This window comes from Thermobia domestica, chromosome 18 (genome assembly GCF_964235325.1).
Source record: "Thermobia domestica chromosome 18, izTheDome1.hap1.1, whole genome shotgun sequence".
Classification (NCBI taxonomy): domain Eukaryota; kingdom Metazoa; phylum Arthropoda; class Insecta; order Zygentoma; family Lepismatidae; genus Thermobia; species Thermobia domestica.
In genome coordinates, this window is record NC_137471.1 from 56586069 (window position 1) to 56605269 (window position 19201).

The following is a 19201-nucleotide window of genomic DNA, read 5'->3' on the forward strand; positions in this document are numbered from 1 at the left end:
TCAGCAATAAGTATTGAACAATGGCAAAAATGGTCCAGACACTGAAGTATTATGAAATATCCATGCTTTCTTCAGGATGCAGATACATCACTTATTGCCATTGTAGGATAAATAATCACAGATGTTTCGTTTCAAAGATTAAAAAAAAAAAAAAAAAAAAAAATCCGTTACCATTGGTTTCTTGAAACGATAAATTTCTTCCCCAGTCCTTGGTAGACAATTGTTTGAATCCTTACTCCCTTATGGCAAAGGTTTACTACAACAACTCAGTTTTCACAAGGAATAGTCAATCGTGATATTACAGGTACATATAAACAGATTATTATGAAAACATGAAAGTTTATTTTCAAATAATATTGATGCATCTGTGCATGGTTTTAAGGTATCTATTCCGCTGAGACCACACTCAATTTTGGTATTTAAAAAAAATATTATCAGATTTCAACAGTTTTCCTACAACATGTAAAACAGAACTTTAATACCAAAAGCTTAAACTAGCATTTAGTATAACATCCGTTTGGAGTTTACCGTCTCTTTACAGCATCGACGCTATATGAGACGTGGACCTATAGTTTAATGTGGAATACGAACCAGATGGGCTTCTATCGGGAATCGAACCGATAATATACTGAAAATTATACTGATACAAAGTTACAATGGCTCAGTTGGTAAAACGTTGGCTTTGCATTCGGAAAGTCGTGGGTTCGATTACCAAGACTACACACTGAGTATTTTCAGGGCAATTCCTCCTTCATAGGACAGATGGTTAAAGGCATTTAAAAAATCAAACAATTCAAATGTACTTGTAATTATTAAAGCACCCCCCGTCAGAAAATCCTGGATCCGGCGCTCGATATATATATATGATTTCGAATGGGAATTTCGTGGTTACGGGGGGGGGGGGATGAATTCCCCTGGGTTACCCCGTGAAATCATCACTGTCGACAGACAGGTATAGTCGTTATATAATACTTTCCAAACTCATGCATAGTACAGCTTATGGACGTCTAAAATTCTCGGAAACCAAACATAAATTTTAAGTAAGTGGCGAAATTAGCTAATTTAACTATAAAATCAAGAAACATAAGAAATGATTAACATTTAAATTGTTTCCGCTGTATTTTTAGACTTTTTTCCCAGCAAATCTTGAAACGTGAAACAGTGAAGTTTTAAAGCTATTTATTTTAATTCACTTTTCACTAAAATATTAACTATTTTAACAAAACAAGAAAGAGAGAGAGACAGTGAAGAGTGATGTCAACTGTCAACCAACCTCCCCTTCTCTTCTCCCCCTCAAAAAAGAAAGAAAAAACTGTCTACTGGTATAGAATAATTCTATAGCTTCTGTCGTTTCATGACCGCAGCACTCTAAATAGCAATGATGTAAAGCAATGATAGTATATATATATAGCTATAGGACAAAAAGAGGAAAAAAAGATGATGCAATATAGCAATTGCATCGCAAATAGAAGGACGAAATGGATGAAAATGAAACAGACATAAAATACTCAATCATGGTGGAGCTGATTTTATTTTCGCTCAAGAGACAGACAAAGTAAAGAAATTTAAGCAGGATTTTTATAGCGAAAGGGACGCTATATTTCTCTCTCTCTCTCTCTCTCTCTCTCTCTCTCTCTCTCTCTCTCTCTCTCTCTCTCTCTCTCTCTCGTCTATCCTAAAAGGTAGCTACTTTCCTAAATTACGATCTAGGATTCAGTTCGATGCCAAACTTAATCGATTTATAGCTCGAAAAACTCTCTTTGTCTCCCTTCCTGTGCCATTCAGTGTAAATAAATTGTATCATTTGCACCAGCCGGTGGGTATACTTTTGACCTAAAAGTCTATTTGAAAGCGTGGGGGGAAGGACTTTCTCTTCTCCTTAGCACTTTAGATTCTACCTGAATTATCCCCTCTTAAATTTTCTCTCCAATCCTAAATCAATAGATTTATTGTCTAAGGAACAAAGACAAAAATTTCTGCCAACCTCTCTTACGGAAACAAAGAGAGACCTATGGACATTTCTATTCTACTTTCATTTTGTGATTTCAAATAAGATTTTTGACGCTAACGAAATGATAATACATAACACGGTTACTAAGATAAAGCCCAAAAATAATAACTTGAATTTTTGTTCAAATAATATATATATATATATTGTTTAAAGATTATACATAAACAGCGGAATCAATTTAATTCGAAGTCCAAGGTGACACGGAAAAAGTGCGAATTACTCAACATTCGAAAAATCCAAAATAGGCATTTTTAAGTACTTAACAATCAAATGAACAACATTATTTTATCTACATGAAAAATACCAACACTACTAAAAATACAGTAAAGCTAATTATCCGCGAGTGCCGCGACTTTTTAAAAAACCTTGTTGCAATTGCCCTGAATTATTTTTCATAAGAAGTTGCTGCGGACTGACACTTCGCATGCAAATAAGTACTGAATGTTCTAAAACATAAAAATAAATTGCATTGTAAAAATCAATATTTCCAACAATTGTGCACGTTTCGAAGTGCAACTCTACTCTGATAAGCAGAAACCGATTGTTGTAATGTATGAAAAACGGGAATTGGGAAGAGTGATTTGCGTGGTAGTAAATTACATTCATTGTTCACTGCGGAGTGATAGTTCGCGAGCGACCACTGGACGATTAATTACGAACTTCAAGAAAACTAATTTTAATCCTAGCCAATAACTGGGAAAATACAAAAGGCATTACAATGCGAAGGTCGAAAATTACTGACAGCTGTACAGTACAGTATTGTTTTGTTGTTGTTGTTGTTGTTGTTGTTGTTGTTTATTCTAGTGATTTACTAGTTAGACGTAGACCAAAGGAATGTTAAAAGCTTTATTATTTTTTTTGTACAATAAAATAGTTTTTATGATTTTTTTTTTTTGTATTTGCACTTAATTTTTAGTCTTTCTTCGGGTTATCTGCAATTTTCGCTAACTGCGGTGCCCTTGCCACCCAATTCCACGAATAATCGAGGCTTACTGTAATATGCAGTGGACTTTACCTTTAAAGCAGCACATTATTTGCGTAATATAATTCCGTAAACAAAAAAAAAAAAAAAAAAAAAAAATGTCTCGCACATAAATTAAGCTTCACAAAGCATGTAAAAAACACACTTAGGTACAGCAACAGAGACACTGAATTATTACATAAAACAAGGTACACGAAATGAAATCTTTAAGTTTTACGTCCCACGATTATGCCTTCTAGGCTAAAGGACATGGTGATAAGAAATGAATGAAATGGTGGAATGAAGAAAATGGGAGGAAAGAGAACCCCGAGAAAACCCATGTACACGATGTTTGTCCACCACAAAGCTCACGTGGTGCGATCTTTGATCGAACCAAGGACCCCATGCAGTAGAGGTAAACGCTTTACCATTGAGTCACCGCGGCTCCCAACAAGGTACATGAGTAACAAACTTAAAAAAAAGAAAACTCGTGATCTTTATTTCTTCCGATTTAATTGTTTTTACACGACCGAACAAAAACTAGTGTCATTTGTTGCGTGAAGTAATTTCAGTATCTTTCGATATAAAAGAAGTCTTGACTCACTGATTGATCATTTGAAATTTGGACAGGGCATAAGATTTGTGACATAAGGTAGCATTAAGGAAAGGTTTTTGGAAATTCGACGAGGAAGGGGAAAATGTGAGTGACACTATTAGAGTAAAATATCCATATCTTCGACTCTCTGAAGCGTAGAAACATGAAATTTGGTATATGGACTTCGAATTTAGAATAATTAGACACGTGTTTCACCGTTTTTTTTTTTTTTGTTTTTTTTAATATGCTGCCATTAGAAAGGAAGAAGAAACGGTGAAAAGAAATTAGGGTGTGGTTACAATTGTTATAATAAGATGGCCTTATCTTAAAATCCGCTAAGATTAGAAACATGTTAGGAATATTAAACTTTGTACATAAACTCAAGGTTGAAACATGAGGTCAGAGGCGGTAGGCTGAGCAATACGGAATTAATATTAGTAAATGAAACCTTAAACGATGCTTCAAGCCACTTAATTGTGCAATATACGCATTCACTTGCATCGCAGACATAGATTGTGATATACCAATACGGTCCAACTACCTTCAAATTACTTGTGGTAGCATGCATTTTATAGATACGGATGTCCTCTGCGGTGGTCGATGTCCTGTGACCTTCGAACTAACAAGGGAAGAGAGGGAGATTATATATCGAAGTGGGAGATGGTTTATACACCAATCGAAAGCACTAATGGCACCTATTACTGTCAAACTGTAATAAAAATTTTCCGAATGCATATACTGTGCGAGTGATATTAATATACAGGGTGTCTAGAAAATCCGTTGCCACCCCTAGAAATCACACAAGGTACAACAGATGCCAAAGCAGGAAAACACGTGTTTGATCATTTTAAAAGTACAGTGTATCAAAGCAAAAATTGTTGTCCCATAGGGCCCTGCTACATGCCCTGCAGTATATGCATTTTTATTACAGTTTCGTAATAGGTGTCATTAGTGCTTTTGATTTGTGTATAAACCATCTTCCACTTCGATATATAATCTCCCTCTCTTCCCTTGTAAGACTAACAGTCTATCTACACATACGTGTTGTAATATCCCGCACGTGGCTCTGTTTACAACCAACCAACACATGTTTGTATTTATAAATAACACCGTGTGCATCCTACTACGAACTACTACAGTGACAGACGACAGTAACACAGCGACGCATAAGTCATGTGACGAAGGAGGACTACCAGCGCCACTGCTATGCTCCAGCGTAGCTATGCAACTATGGACCCGAGAGGACCAATCACTACAGACATCAGTCTTTGACTAGTCAAATCCACTCTCTCAGCTTGGCTGGAGCTGTGAGAAGGAACGTAACCCAAAGTCTTTAGCTTGCTTGAAGCTCTAGGCTTCCTATTCTACCTGATTAGTTTGCTCGGAACTCTGTGGGATACCTAACCTCAGCCACCCAGCTTGCCTGGAACTTTGTGGGTTTCCAACCTCTCTCTGCTTCCTCGGAGCATTGAGATCTTAGATCCATTCCACTTAGTTTGTGCATATCCTTCTCTAGGCTACTCGGACCTTGAGATACCATATTTTATCCAGTTATTAGAGGATTTTTACATCATAGTAATATTTGTAATATACTGTTTATAGAAAGTAGGATTTTGTAATAAAACTTGGTAGTGGGAGAAAATGATAACCGAGTATAATTTGCTCTACCTAGCAGAACTTTACAATATTCTATGTTGCAAACGTCATTCATATTGATCAAAATACATACGGGTGTTTCTACCAGTGTATATTTATGATTCAAAAAGAAAATTTTTCAAAGTAAACGATAAAAGGAATGAAAAAGAAATAATTTTTCCGTTTTCCAAGAAAGTCTGCTTAAAAGAAGATGTCTTTCATGGAAGTTGACAGGACATCCAGAAAATATTTCCTCAGCTTTAGAGATATTAAAAGTTAATGTCACGGGAAACTGTCAGTGTAGAATAAACAGCACACATATATATATATATAGAGAGAGAGAGAGAGACAGAGAAAAAATAAGAAATTGTAATATATTTATTGAGAAGAAAGTGAAAACTGCTACGAAAGGAAACTTAAAGACATCTTTTCACTGTATATGTCAATCGACAATCTGACTGAATATTAAATCAAAAGTACTCTAGTACAAGGATGACTTTCTTACCAAAGTTGAAAATCTCAACTTCTTCCTGCGTTTTCTGTGAACAATATTACTTTATGCTTTATTGAATCATTTTTACAGGAATTCTTAAATGCTATATACTTATCCCTCATTTTAACGAATAAAAAAGAACAGAGAGTCTGATAATACTAATTTTCTGTAAATTCCGACATTAAGTTTGTAGTGACTGGTATCCACAATTACATTACGAAAGAAAGAGAAATGTACAGTACTGTATTTTAAATCAAGCACAACGACAGTGCCTAATCTGACAGTGTAAAATATTTGGACAGTATAATATAGTAACATCAAAATATTTAGTTTTGAAAGCAGGACTTTCAAACTCAATCAGCTGCACCAGTTTGTACCCATTGCTTCCGATATCCGTTAAGATATCCGATACCGAGAGATGCATGTATATGATTTTTTTGTGAATGATTCAATAAAGCAGAGAGTAATATTCTTTACACAGAAAACACAGTCGAGGGAGCTACAAAATTCTCCCTCCTCTTGAGCATACCTCCGATCATGCTCACTGTGGGTTACCGGTTTTTTCAATGCTATTTTCACATCTCCTTTATTCAAAGTGTTCCGCTTCCCGGGAAAGTTTGAAATCATCACTGAAGGTTAGAACCGAGAGAGAGAGAGAGAGAGAGAGAGAGAGAGAGAGAGAGAGAGAGAGAGAGAGAGAGAACATGAACACGATGCTGTCCACCAGATACTCACGTGTGGCCAGTGATCGAACCAAGGACCTGTTAGTTTACTAAAATCAACAAAGAAACACACTTATTTTCTTCCGTATCTTTACTCAATCTGTGCCGTTCTATAATACGTCTATCTATCTCAATGATACTCCACAATTACACTCATCTTGTTACACATCAATCTCATAATCTATCTATGTCTTCATAAACAATATATCATAATCACGTATGTGCGTCTAAGTCCATAGGAACAAACCAAGCTAGCTACCCTTCCATGGATGCTGTTGAAATTTCTGAAGTATCTTCACGCAAGAAATTTAAACAAATAGTCGCTAAATGGGTTGACAATAGAATAAGAAGAAGTGAAAGACGAAGGAATACTACAAGTGATACTAGTCTGCAGCAGTTCAAGGAAAACAGAGATAATTCAGAGACAAGCACTACAGTGCTCACCGATCAACAGCAAGAACAAGATAAAATTATTGCGCAACTCACTGAGAAACAAAATATTATGTGGGCGCAGATTGATTTCCTGAGAGCCAAAGGGTACACACGAAAGAAAAGGAAGAATTCAGCGGAATTTCAGGATAATGTATTTGATTTTGATTCCTAGATTTGCTTATTATAATCATTGTAATATTTTGCTTCTTTTAGTTAGGTTCTGACTATGTAAAGGGGGGAGAAATGTTAGGATATAAAAAGGGCAAAAAGTACTCACAAATAAGACACAAACTGTTGCGTTGGATTGAGAGAGATTCTGTGCAAATATGGATGATGATTAGGATAGAGAGTTTGAAGAGATAGAATATAAAAGTAGAGATTATGAAGATACAGTTTGAAAGATAAGTTGATTTTGTGATTTATGATTATGTGGAAGATTATAAATGTAAGAAATACGATTAAGATTATGAGATATGTAAAGATTGGAAGTTCATGAATTATATTGATGTATGAGATACAAAAGATAGACAAGGTGCAGATTAAGAATAAAAGTTAAGAGAAGATTTCAGTTGTGTATTAGTAAGTTTTTACAGGACCACTCACAGAAAAGGTGAGTGCTCTACTTTTAAGATGCAATGCTGCACTTTGATACAACTTTGCATAAACTTGTAGACCGTTTGAAGAGTCAATCTTATATATGATTATCGTCGTACTAACGACTTCTTTTTGGAGTTTAATGTCGATATGCACTGAAGCTAAAAGAGACGGCGATGAGATGAAAGACAGTGATGGAATGTTGAAAATGAAAGGAAAAGGGAAAACCCGAGAAAACCCGTTTGTTCATCACAAAAGCCCACATGGCAGGACCTAAGATTGAACCATGGACGCTACGCGCCAGAGGTGAGCACTCTATCACAGAGCAACCTTGCCCGCCTATGGCTTGACTAACACACGGATCAAACATACATTACCTAAACCCTTAGTATGACTACCCACAAGTGGGAACGTCTCTGAATACGGCCCGTAATGACTTGGCGCAACAACCATCAAGTCATTTTGGTTGATGTATGCAGCGAGTAGATACAGGTAACACATGCGCATCTAAAAGTTTACCTTAATGAACCTCAATAATAAATAAAGAAGGATTTATTGTGATCACGTGCATTCATATTGGAACGAACAAAATTACAAAGTAAGAAGGAGGAGAGACACAGCTTGTGTTTGACCTTAAGGAAAACGAGCGACACATAAAGAAAAACCAACTGGAAAATCCTAAGACTACTAAAGCTACGACTACTTTGTCTTTGTAGAGAAGAAGAAGAAGAAGAAGAAGAAGAAGAAGAAGAAGAGGAGATGAACTCCTTACGGAAAGACACTTCTGATGCTCAATATCGCAGTCACGTACACAAGCGGAAATCGAACCCGAGACCAACGCTTCCAGAAGGCAGGAAGTTTTCTGTTCTCGCGGGAGAGCAAACGTGCGTGCACGTCTTCAATTAATTCCACTCTGTTCCCTTCGTACTCTCCTCTCTCTTTACAGAGACACAAACACACGCATACACAGACAACGACATATATATCTACTACTACAACTACAGTCTCACGGCCCCAACACGTCGTAGAAGATGGCTCCCAGTAAAGCAGCTTCTCAGATTTCATCTTGCATTCCGCACTCTTTCTCTCTTTTATTTTCATGAAATGAAATGAAATAAGAGACATATAGGATTTGAAGAGAAAAAAATATGTTAAAAAAGAACTACAATATATATATTATTTCCCTTTTTTCCTCTATTCTGTTCCCGCATAACAAAAAGGAGAAGGATTAATCGTAATTTTACGTGATTTTTTTTCTTTCTTTTCTGAATTTGTCCACGAATAAAAAAATATATATATTCTCAATTTTTCTTTCATTATATTTTATTTTTTCGTTGGTTATTCTCCTCTTGCACTTATTCGTTTCTCCTAATTATTCCACTTGTTACAAATTCTTTCCCATACATATATGTATCTTCACTCTATTTTGTCCTGTAATCCCCCCCCCTCATCGTTACTCGATTATACGTTCCTGCAATCTTGATCCTTGTTTTTTTTTTTTTTTCACTTCTTGACATACATTACTGCTCAAAAGTTTTCGAACACTCGGATTTTTGTAAGCATCTACTGTGATCCTATTATTTTGGCACGAGAACTTTACCATTCTGCATCAGATGTACTCCTATCTAAAGCATAGAATTTGACGATAGTTGAATTGAGGTCTGAGAGGTACTGCAGATGATATGTTAATTTATTATTCTTAAAATTAAAACAAAAAAGACAATTTGATATAGATATTGCATAATATAAGCAAGTGTGAAAAGTGAGGCAAGATAATAGTTTTGTTTGAAAAATGTAATCATAAAGACAGGGGCGTCATTTCAGACTTTGCTTGGGAGGGGCAAGAGCACCACTGACATAAGAATCTCACGTTTTGTACTAGTATATTACCAGACAATCTATTAAAGCATATGTATTCCTCAAACTCTTGGGGGGGGGGAAATTGCCCCCTCCTGCCCTCCCTAAATGACGCCCCTGCATAAAGAGTCAATGCAGTGACAAAAAATTGAAAGACAAAGTGATTTCCCAAATTTTGCAGTTATCTTGGAGATGTAACTTGTAGATGTGCTGGCTTTTAAAAATCTAAAATCGCCATTCTTTGAAAAAATGTTTACGACGGTCAATGTACATCCTTCTTTGCTCAACTATCGCTCAGTGGAAGTGTGTATGTAATGCCCATCGTTACTATTTCAACGAGTAACAATGGAGCATTCGAAACCATCGTAAGCACTTTTCAAAGTATGATTTTTTGGCGTTTTAAACGTTAGCGTATCAACAAACTATAAAGAACTGCAAAATTTGGAAAGCTACTTTCTCTTTCGTCACTCCATTGACCCTCTATGTCTACACTTTCCAAACAAAATTATCTTGTCCCACCTTCCACACTTTTGTTTATACTATGTAATATCTATACCAAATTGTCTTTTTTTGATCATAATTTTTAATAATTATGATTTGACATATCATCTGCAGTACCTCTCAGACCTCGATTCAACTGTCATCAAATTTGATGCTATAGGCAGGAATATCTCTCATGCAGGGCGGTAAAATTCTCGTGCCAAAATAATAGGATTACAGTAGATGCTTACAAAAATCCGGGGTGTTTGAAAACTTTTGACCTCCAACTATTGCAACGAAAAGGAAGAATAATATAACGTACTTATGTAAAGTATTATATCGTCTCACTATACTATAAGAATTGGACAAATAAAACCCGTTCGGCCCCTGTTAGGGAATAAATGATGTCATAAGATTGTATTGTTGTAGTGAAACGTAGTAGCATGCATACTTCTGGTGTTAGTATAGTAATCGTTGTGAAACGTTTCTTGCCTTTGCAGGAAATAAGGTATGAACCATGGAATTCATCAACCCGAATACGTCCAAGTCAGATCAGCGAGCAATCACCTAGTTTCTGAGTGCAGAGGGATGTCAATCGGCCCAGATGCATGTGCATCCAAGACAATCATCATGGATTGGGTACGAATGTTTCGCATGCGTCGAACAAGAACAAGGAATCTTCCCCGTTCCGGCCGAGACATTTTGTTGCCACAGATCACAACCGTAATGCGGTGGATGAGTGTGATCGCAGCATTAAGCATGTGCGTATCCGAACGATAGCGCGGAACTGAATATGAGACACAAAATCAACAGCGTATGGCGCGTCTCTCCATGTCATGCGTTACCACATAGAAGGGAATTGCTTTCTTCTGCGGATTGTGGCGGCGGATGAATTATAATATCACCTGTTTGAACTGAATTCCAAATCCGCCAGTATGCAGCTGAGGCTCCCGTCGTCGCCATGCCTCAAGAGTTCAAATCCCAGGTGTTGGCTGGCAAAGTCATGGTGTCCTTGTGTTTTGTCTGTAGAGGACTATTATTGCTCGATTTCAAGCTACCAGGAGAGTCCATCCATCAATGCCACGCGTTACTATACTGTACGGAGCGCCGAATAGTGCATGGTCCTCATCTGTTTTCTGTATGGACAGGAATGGAACGCTTAGCGCGGCCCTACCCATACAGAAAACAGATGCACTATTCGGCGTTCCCTGATTACTAACCACAAACACATCAGATGAAAATCGTGTAACTTTCAGTGCTGCCAACTTACTAGAACAAAAATGGCGCGCATTTCAAAAGTTGAGTTCTTTATGGGATACTTTTTCCGCTAAAAACAAATAATATTCTAGAAATAAAAAGGCAGGCTTAATGGACGTTGGAAGTAAGATCACTTTTATAATATTATAATATATATAATTAAAAACAATTCATAATAAAGACGGGATTGTAATTGATAATAGAGCTAATATTACGACTTCCATGTCATGTATCAACCCTATATTCTCTACGTTATACAGTGCATCGTTCATAACAATAAAGTGGGATCGCTTCTGTCAATGAATCACAGCGAGGGTAAATAGTCAATGCTCCATGTTTTGATTTATTTAAGGGGGAAAATAGGAGCAATTCACGGCAAGGAAAGGACTGTAATTGACAATAGCTAATATTATCAGTTCCATATCGTACAACGGTGATTCACAAAGTAATGCCTCCCAGCCCATTACTTGGGCAATAGTACTGCAAACCTTCTGAACTATTTATCATTAATGCATTGATGTTTAAGCTGTAGAATGTCACTTGTTTCACCTTCCTATCTCTTCTCATTCCAGAGTAATGAAGCAATCCATGGCATCCAGTGGTGACGTCAAGTTGAAATAGCAGGCTGCCATTGAATTTCTGACAGTGGAAGGTTGTGCGCCCAAGAACATTCATCGCCGGCTACGAGTCATGGATACATCATACGACCGACCCGGAAGCGTGGGTCGATCGAGTACCGCTACACGTCTTCTCCTCCACCAAAAATAGTTCAAAGTTGTCCGATCTGCTGGCAAAGTGTTGTTGACATTTTGCTTCATCCTCTTTTAATCCAGATCTTGCGTCCTGCGACTTCTCCAAACTTAAGGATCACCTTAAGAGTCTTCATCCCGGCAAAATTAAAATACCGCTAATTTTACAGTAATTATGTGATATCTTCAAATAGATAAAAGATAATCGAAATGTGGAACAAGAGCGCCCTAGACAATAATATTTTACATGAGAAACCGTTATCACGACTCACTTATCTGCTTTCGATTTCGAGCCATTTTGAAAATCGGCATTTATTTTCGCGTTTTTAAACAGCTGAAAACGGAAAGCCACTAGGTGACTTGTGATAACGGTACCTCACGCAAAATAATATTGTCTAGGGCGCTCTTGTTCCATATTTCAATTATCTTTTATCTATTTGAAGATAGCGCATAATTACTGTAAAATTAGCGGTATTTTAATTTCGCCAGGATGAAGACTCTTAAGGGCCAATGCTACAGTTGTGACGCGGAGGTGAAAACAACAGTTCGCCAGCAGCTACCACAATTCTTTCTCGACGGCATGAAAAACTTTGTTTCACGTTGGCGCAAGTGGTTGCACGTAATGTCGACTATGTTGAAAAATGATGCCACCATTTGTCACTGACAAATGCAAGCTTTCTACTGATACCTGTATCGGCGCTATCAATCAAACACATATAAAGGTATCAACTTGGAGATATTACTATCTGAATCACCCTCATATCAATCTTATATTTTCTATGTTACATGCTGCATCGTTGATAACAATGGAAAAGAATAATATTTGGTCTAGGAATTAATTCGTGCGGTTGGACAAGAGATGGCGCAACGAACGGAGCGTCCCACAGTTCCGTGTATCCACACATGTGTTGCAAACCCCTGTCATCGCGTATCGTTCGTAGTATAGGGCAGTGGATTAAAGCGTCAACAACACCAGTTTGTAGTTAAGTGAACATGGCGCAATTTGTGCCTGATAAAGTGTTTTTGCGGGGTGTCCTGCTGCATTACTTTAACATGCAGAAAAGTGCAACTGAAAGTCATCGTATTTTGGTGGAAGTGTATGGTGACCATGCTCTAGCTGAGCGAACGTGTCAGAAGTGGTGATTTCGGCTTGGCAGACCAAGAGCGAGCTGGACAGCCAAAAAAATTTCAAGACGAAGAATTGACAGCATTGCTCGAGCAGGATTCGTGTCAAACTCCGGAACAACTTGCAGCAGCATTAGGCGTTGATCAAACAACAGTCTCCAAACGCTTGAAAGCCATGGGAATGATTCAAAAGATGTCACATTGGGTTCCACATGAATTGAAAGACAGAGACGTTGAAAGACGAAAAACCATTTGCGAATTGCTGCTTCAACGACAGAGCAGAAAGGGGTTTCTGCATCGAATTATTACGGGTGATGAGAAGTGGATCCATTACGAGAACCCTAAACGAAAAAAGGCCTGGGTGAAACCAGGTGAACCAGGTCCATCACAACCAAAACGAGATATTCACTGTGCAAAGGTTATGCTGTGCATATGGTGGGATATGAAAGGTGTGGTGTACTATGAGCTGCTGCAACCGGGTGAAACTATGAATGGAGAACGTTATCGACGACAATTAATGCGTTTGAAGCAAGCTCTGGCCAGAATACGACCAGAATGGGAGAACAGATATGATAAACTTATTGTTCAACATGATAACGCTTGCCCACATGTCGCAAAACCGGTCAAAACCTATTTAGAAAATGTCGGATGGGAAGTTTTACCCCACCCGCCGTATTCACCAGACGTTGCTCCTCCGGACTACTACTTGTTCGATTGCATGAACAACGATTTGATTGGACAGCGGTTTACTTCTTCAGAAGATATCGAAACATGGGTCTCTGACTGGATCGCTTCCAAGGATGAGGACTTCTTTCGCCACGGAATCCGTACATTGCCTGACAGATGGGCGAAAGTGGTGGCTAGCGATGGACAATATTTTTCTTAAGGTATTTATGTATTTTGTGTTTGTACTACAGCTTCAATGTGTGCGTACCAACCGCACGAATTAATTCCTAGACCAAATAGTTGTCAATAATTCATTGTAATTACACTGAAAAAAATACAACGATCCTAAGTACTCAAAGCCCCATGCTTTGAGTTGCTTAAGGGGGGAAAATTAATAAAATATCACGGTAAGAAAAGGATTGTAATTGGTAATAGAACTAATATTATCAGTTCCGTGTTGTCTCGTTCTATCCATTTAGTCATATCCCTATTACTGAACGTAACATTGACTGTAGTTTTCAAAACATTTTCTTTCCTCGTATTGCTTTTATCTGAAGCTAATGAGCTTTGAAATTGATCCATTGTGAAACTCTGCGAAGGAGAGGAAACCCAAAACGTAGGGCGCTGTAGAAGACGAAAGGGAGGCAGAGAATTCGAAGCACTTTCAATATATACTCTAGGCTTTGTGTTGCGTTTCGCTTAGTCTTTGTATGGTATCTCTCTTAGTTTGCTTGGAGACGTAGGTAAATAGTGTACACATCCACTCAACGAAGCGGAGCGTCAAACAGAACGTAACTAAACAAAAGGATAAAGAGGAAAAACCCTGATTAAGTGAGAAAGCGCAACATGGGAAAATGGGATTTTATCTTCAGGCATCGAAAGTACGTTCAGTAATCACTTGATGAAGAAGATGTTTAATGATTCATGTTGTGAAAATGTTTACGTGAAAGAATGCACCTGTAAAAGAGTGCCATACATTGTTTCGACAATAACGCATTAGCATGTTTGAGCGACTCGGGAGATGATAACGGTAATATGTCACATTTTCTAATTTTCGAGTATTTTTAGAAAGGATTAGTACAGTATAATAACACATACCAAAAAATCTTCCCCTGCTATTTGAAGGTACATTTTCGAAATTAAACTACCTGCATACTGTTCGGTGGTCTGATCCCAACGCATTCCATCCAATAACTAAATTTTACCGGAAATAGAACTTACTATTATCTTCTCTCGAGCAGCTCATTTAGAATGTTTTAGTTTGTTTTACGTCCCATGATTATGCGGGCTAGGCTAAAGGAGACGGCGATGATAAGAAGTGAATGCAATGGTGGAATGAATGAAGTGGGAGGAAACGAGAGAATCCCGCTAAAAACAACGATCACGGTATTTGCCCCCACAAAGCCAACTTGGTGCGAGCTGGGATCCAACCAGCGACCGCACGCACCACTGAGCTACCGTGCCCCCTTTAGAGTGTTCCGTTCCAATAAACAAAACCAAGTGAGTTTCGTTTCACAGTTATTCACACAACAAAGTTAGACTTCTAAACTATCTAAATTCAATGCTGAAAAGGATCTGTAACTTTGGACTGCAACAGACATATCAGGTGGAAAGAGATGAAACCTGATACGTAATAAATCTTTATCAGTATCGATCTTAATAGGGAGATACTCGAGAAGAGGGATACTTCCTTACACTGAGAAAAATCCATTATGCGGACAGCGGTATATTGTACAAATGTACGGAATCCATATGGTTACTACGCAAATCTGTACGGAATCGCATACATTATCCATATGTTACATACGTACTGTGGTTTCCCGCTTAGATGTTAAATCATTCCACTTAGGGTGTCTGACATTTAACAGTCTTTCGTATATTACATGCGCATACGTATGTTACATTCATCACCTATATGAAAATGAAATGAAATCTTTGAGTTTTACGTCTCACGGTTATGCCGGGTAGGCTAAAGGAGACGGTGACAATGAGAGATGAGTGAAATGGTGGAATGAAGAAAGTGGGAGGAAACGGGAGTGCTCCGAGAAAACCCACGAGCACGGTGTTTGTCCACCACAAAAAAAGTTCACTTGGCGGAGGCTGGGATCGAACCCGGGACCCCAAGCACCAGAGGTGAATGCTCTAGCACTGAGCCACCGCGCCCCCTCATCACCTATATGTTATATACGTCCATCTGTATATGAGGTCCTTACCGCGTATATACAATCACAGTCATACGGAACGTACGTATAGATGGAACGCTTATACAGATAGTATTATGAAACATACGTTTTCAGTTATAAATTTGCTGCAGGATTATATATATATATATAGTCATACTGTAAGTCCAAATACTACAGGATTTATGCATGTAACCTATGTTTTTATGTACACCACGTTACTTTTTCTGTGTAAGACGCTGAATCGATTCCAAAAAATAGTTTGTCGCTGTTACCGTTTTCGTTCTGTGGTGACAAGGGTTGAAACCGGAAATGGATGATTTCTACCTCTTTCGGTTTGAATAAGGGGTTAACGGAGAAGATGGAACTTACGTATTCTTCGAACGCTCAATCTATTCAAACAAAAAAAAAAGCATAGATTACCGTTATTGTTCTGTGGCGATCAACGTTGAAAACCGGAAATGGTTGATTTCTACCACTTCCGGTTTGAATACAGAGTTAACGAAGGAAAGGGTATCTATTCTTGGGACGCTGGATCGATTGCAAGAGACCCACTTCTCGATATCTCTTACAGTTTTTGCTGATACCTCTTGACGGACGAAAGGACATAAGTTAGCCGTTCAAAGACTTCCGACATTTAAAGTATAGCATAGTTTGGAAGTCTAAAAATGTTGTAAAAATGCTCGTTTTCCCGCATACACATGCAATGCATATTTAGGGTAGCTTGATGTCCTCTTTTACCCTAACACGTACTCCTTTCCAGGTACTAGAAATGGTCCTGGTAGGTTTTTTTTAGGAAAACGGGTAAATGTTCTCCTTTTGGGGGCAAATATAACCATATATATGTACGAGGCGTGTTAAGTAAGGTCCGTTTGAACATAAGTACACAACGAAAGGTTATTTCAAAAAAGTAAATCTATTTTTCAGAAAGTACATACTTTACTCTATTTTTCGACATAGTTGCCAAGTTTGTTCAAACACTTATCACACCTCTCAATCAATTTCAAAATACCCTCTTCATAAAAACTTGCCGCCTGCTCCGATAACCAAGAGTTCACTGCCGTTTTCACATCGTCGTCATCATTTTCTAAACTTTAGGTGTTCAGAAACAATTTTGTAAAGCACAGATCTCGACACGTCAGGAAATTCGTTTGAGAGACCTGTTATTGTGAAGCGCCTGTTCTCACGAACCCTCGCTTCAACTGAAGCCACCAAATCGTCTGTAATCGAAGAAGGGCGACCGAAGCGGTCCTCATCATGGACGTTGTCACGGCCATTTTTGAATTCTCGTACCCACTTACGCACTTTGCTTGCACTCATAACAGTATCACCATACACTTCGCAAATCTGTCGATGAATTTCTGCAGCAGACAGGTTTCTTGCTGACAAAAACCGTATCACTGAGCGAAGCTCACACGCGGCGGGCGACTTGATAGTCTTAAACATTGTGAAAACACAGAACACAACCGTACAGGTCAGCTACAGAGCTGAAACTGAGCACAGTTGTTCCTGAGGCATGCCGGTACACTACGCACACGCTCGTTGTAGTATGCGCGCGAACTACTAGTGTCTACAACAAAACGGGCCTTACTATTATTATTGTTGCAATGTTGCAATCTTCAATTCCAGGGAAATACAACACATCCAGCTGTAAGTTTAACACGAAAAGTAATCAGAAAGTAAGGTTACATAGCCTTACAGCCAACAGATAGTACATACATTAGGTTATTTTTCGACTTAGTTTCCATATCGGTTTAGAAACCTGTCGCATCGTGGGATGAGTTTGAAGATTCCCTTCTTGTAAAAATCCTATCATTGCGTGTTCAGCCACGTTGTCACAAACTTTCCGATGCTGTAGAATATCATGCACAATGTGACGAACGCTTCCGTACTACATTCCCAATTCTGCCACCAGATGCCGTAACGTGATCCTCTTATTGTCTTAAATCAGCTACTCCACGTGAACTGTGTTTAAATATGTTGATGCCGTGCTGGGTCAGCTACTGCGCTCCTCCTTAGTGACGTTTTCTTTACTAACTGCAAACTTTTGACACATCCTGCGACATGCTCACGAGACATTACAGTCTCTCCCTAAACCTCTACCAGCTGCCAGTGAATTTCAGCTACGGTTACATGTTGCGCCCGCAGAAATCGACTAACTAAACGGACTTCTTTGCAAGACCAGTTTCCCAAACGACTCCCCATTTGTGTTTAGCAACAACTAGCGCTAGGTGGCGGGTGGCTGAAACTGCCGGCCTCGTAACCTTAGTTTCTGAACCTCCTTCGTATTTCCGTAATCAGAATTGTAAGAGTTTAGTTGTATTAATTCTATTTTCACGGTATCCATTAAGAAATCTGCTAAATATTTTTTCATTACTTATTTTACTTTTCTTGTTTTATTTTCTTTCTTTCTGTGAAAAATAAAAACGTCCTCTTTTTTAAAGTCCGGTAACCCTATAATAAAAGTGGCTCAGGCAAACATAGTGGTAAGCGCCACTTCCGGTGAAATTGAGTTATATTAGGTGAAATGGGCTTGCATCGAATCACAGAACAGTATGTAGGTAGTTTTAATTTCGGAAATATACATGCAGATGACAGGGGGAGTTTGATTGGTAATTGTGTGTCATTGGATTAAGTTACATGAGAATGTTGAACCTTTTTTTTTCAGTTTACTTGAAAGTTGGAAAATGTGACATACCATTGTTTCTCCGAGCCGCTCATATACAGGGTATTCATTTATTGTGTAGCCAAAATTCATGGTAGCCAGATCCATGAGACGAATCAACGCAACGGATTTTACAAAGGGAACTGAGGTATACGTTCCGCTCTTCCACCTCTCTCTCTAAAATCACGTGCGCTGGTACAACCCAACTCTGAAATATGGTTATTTAGATAGACAGTGTACTAATTCCTCTATTATTTCTTTAACCGCCTTTGATATATCTCATAGTTTTCGAACTGGGCAGCCTCAAAGTTACAATTTTCTCGATTTCGGCATCTCGTAACTTTGAAACAACGCGTTTGTCGCCCAATGTTCATATGCACTTTTTTATTGTTTAGGTGTGAGGATTTCACCAGTGGATTTTGGTCACATAATAAATGAATACCCTGTATATAAATATAAAAAGAAATACACTGCAAAAATGCTCAGTAAATTTACAGTAAAGATCTTGGCAACCTGACTGCTATTATTCTATTGCTGTTCAGTGCTCCTTCGTGGCTGAGTGACAATCACGCGTGCAAAGTGTATTGAGTACTAGTTGGAAAGCATCTGGAATAAAACTCTTCTTTGTTATTGTTTATGGAAGTTTAGCGTTCTTTTTAGCACCGAGACGAGATGAGAAATTGATCTATAGTCCATTCTAAACCATTATAATGCGTTCAGTTCTCTCCTACCGAAAATAGAAACCAGGAACCCATGCTCCAAAAACGTACCGCTAGCCA

General features: G+C 38.3%; 1 protein-coding gene across 1 annotated transcript in view; it reads right to left on the minus strand.

Moving 5' to 3' along the window:
• The window catches only part of mgl (low-density lipoprotein receptor-related protein megalin), a 298877-nt gene that overhangs the window by 219636 nt on the left and 60040 nt on the right, over positions 1-19201 (minus strand). The gene's annotated exons all lie outside the window — the stretch shown is intronic.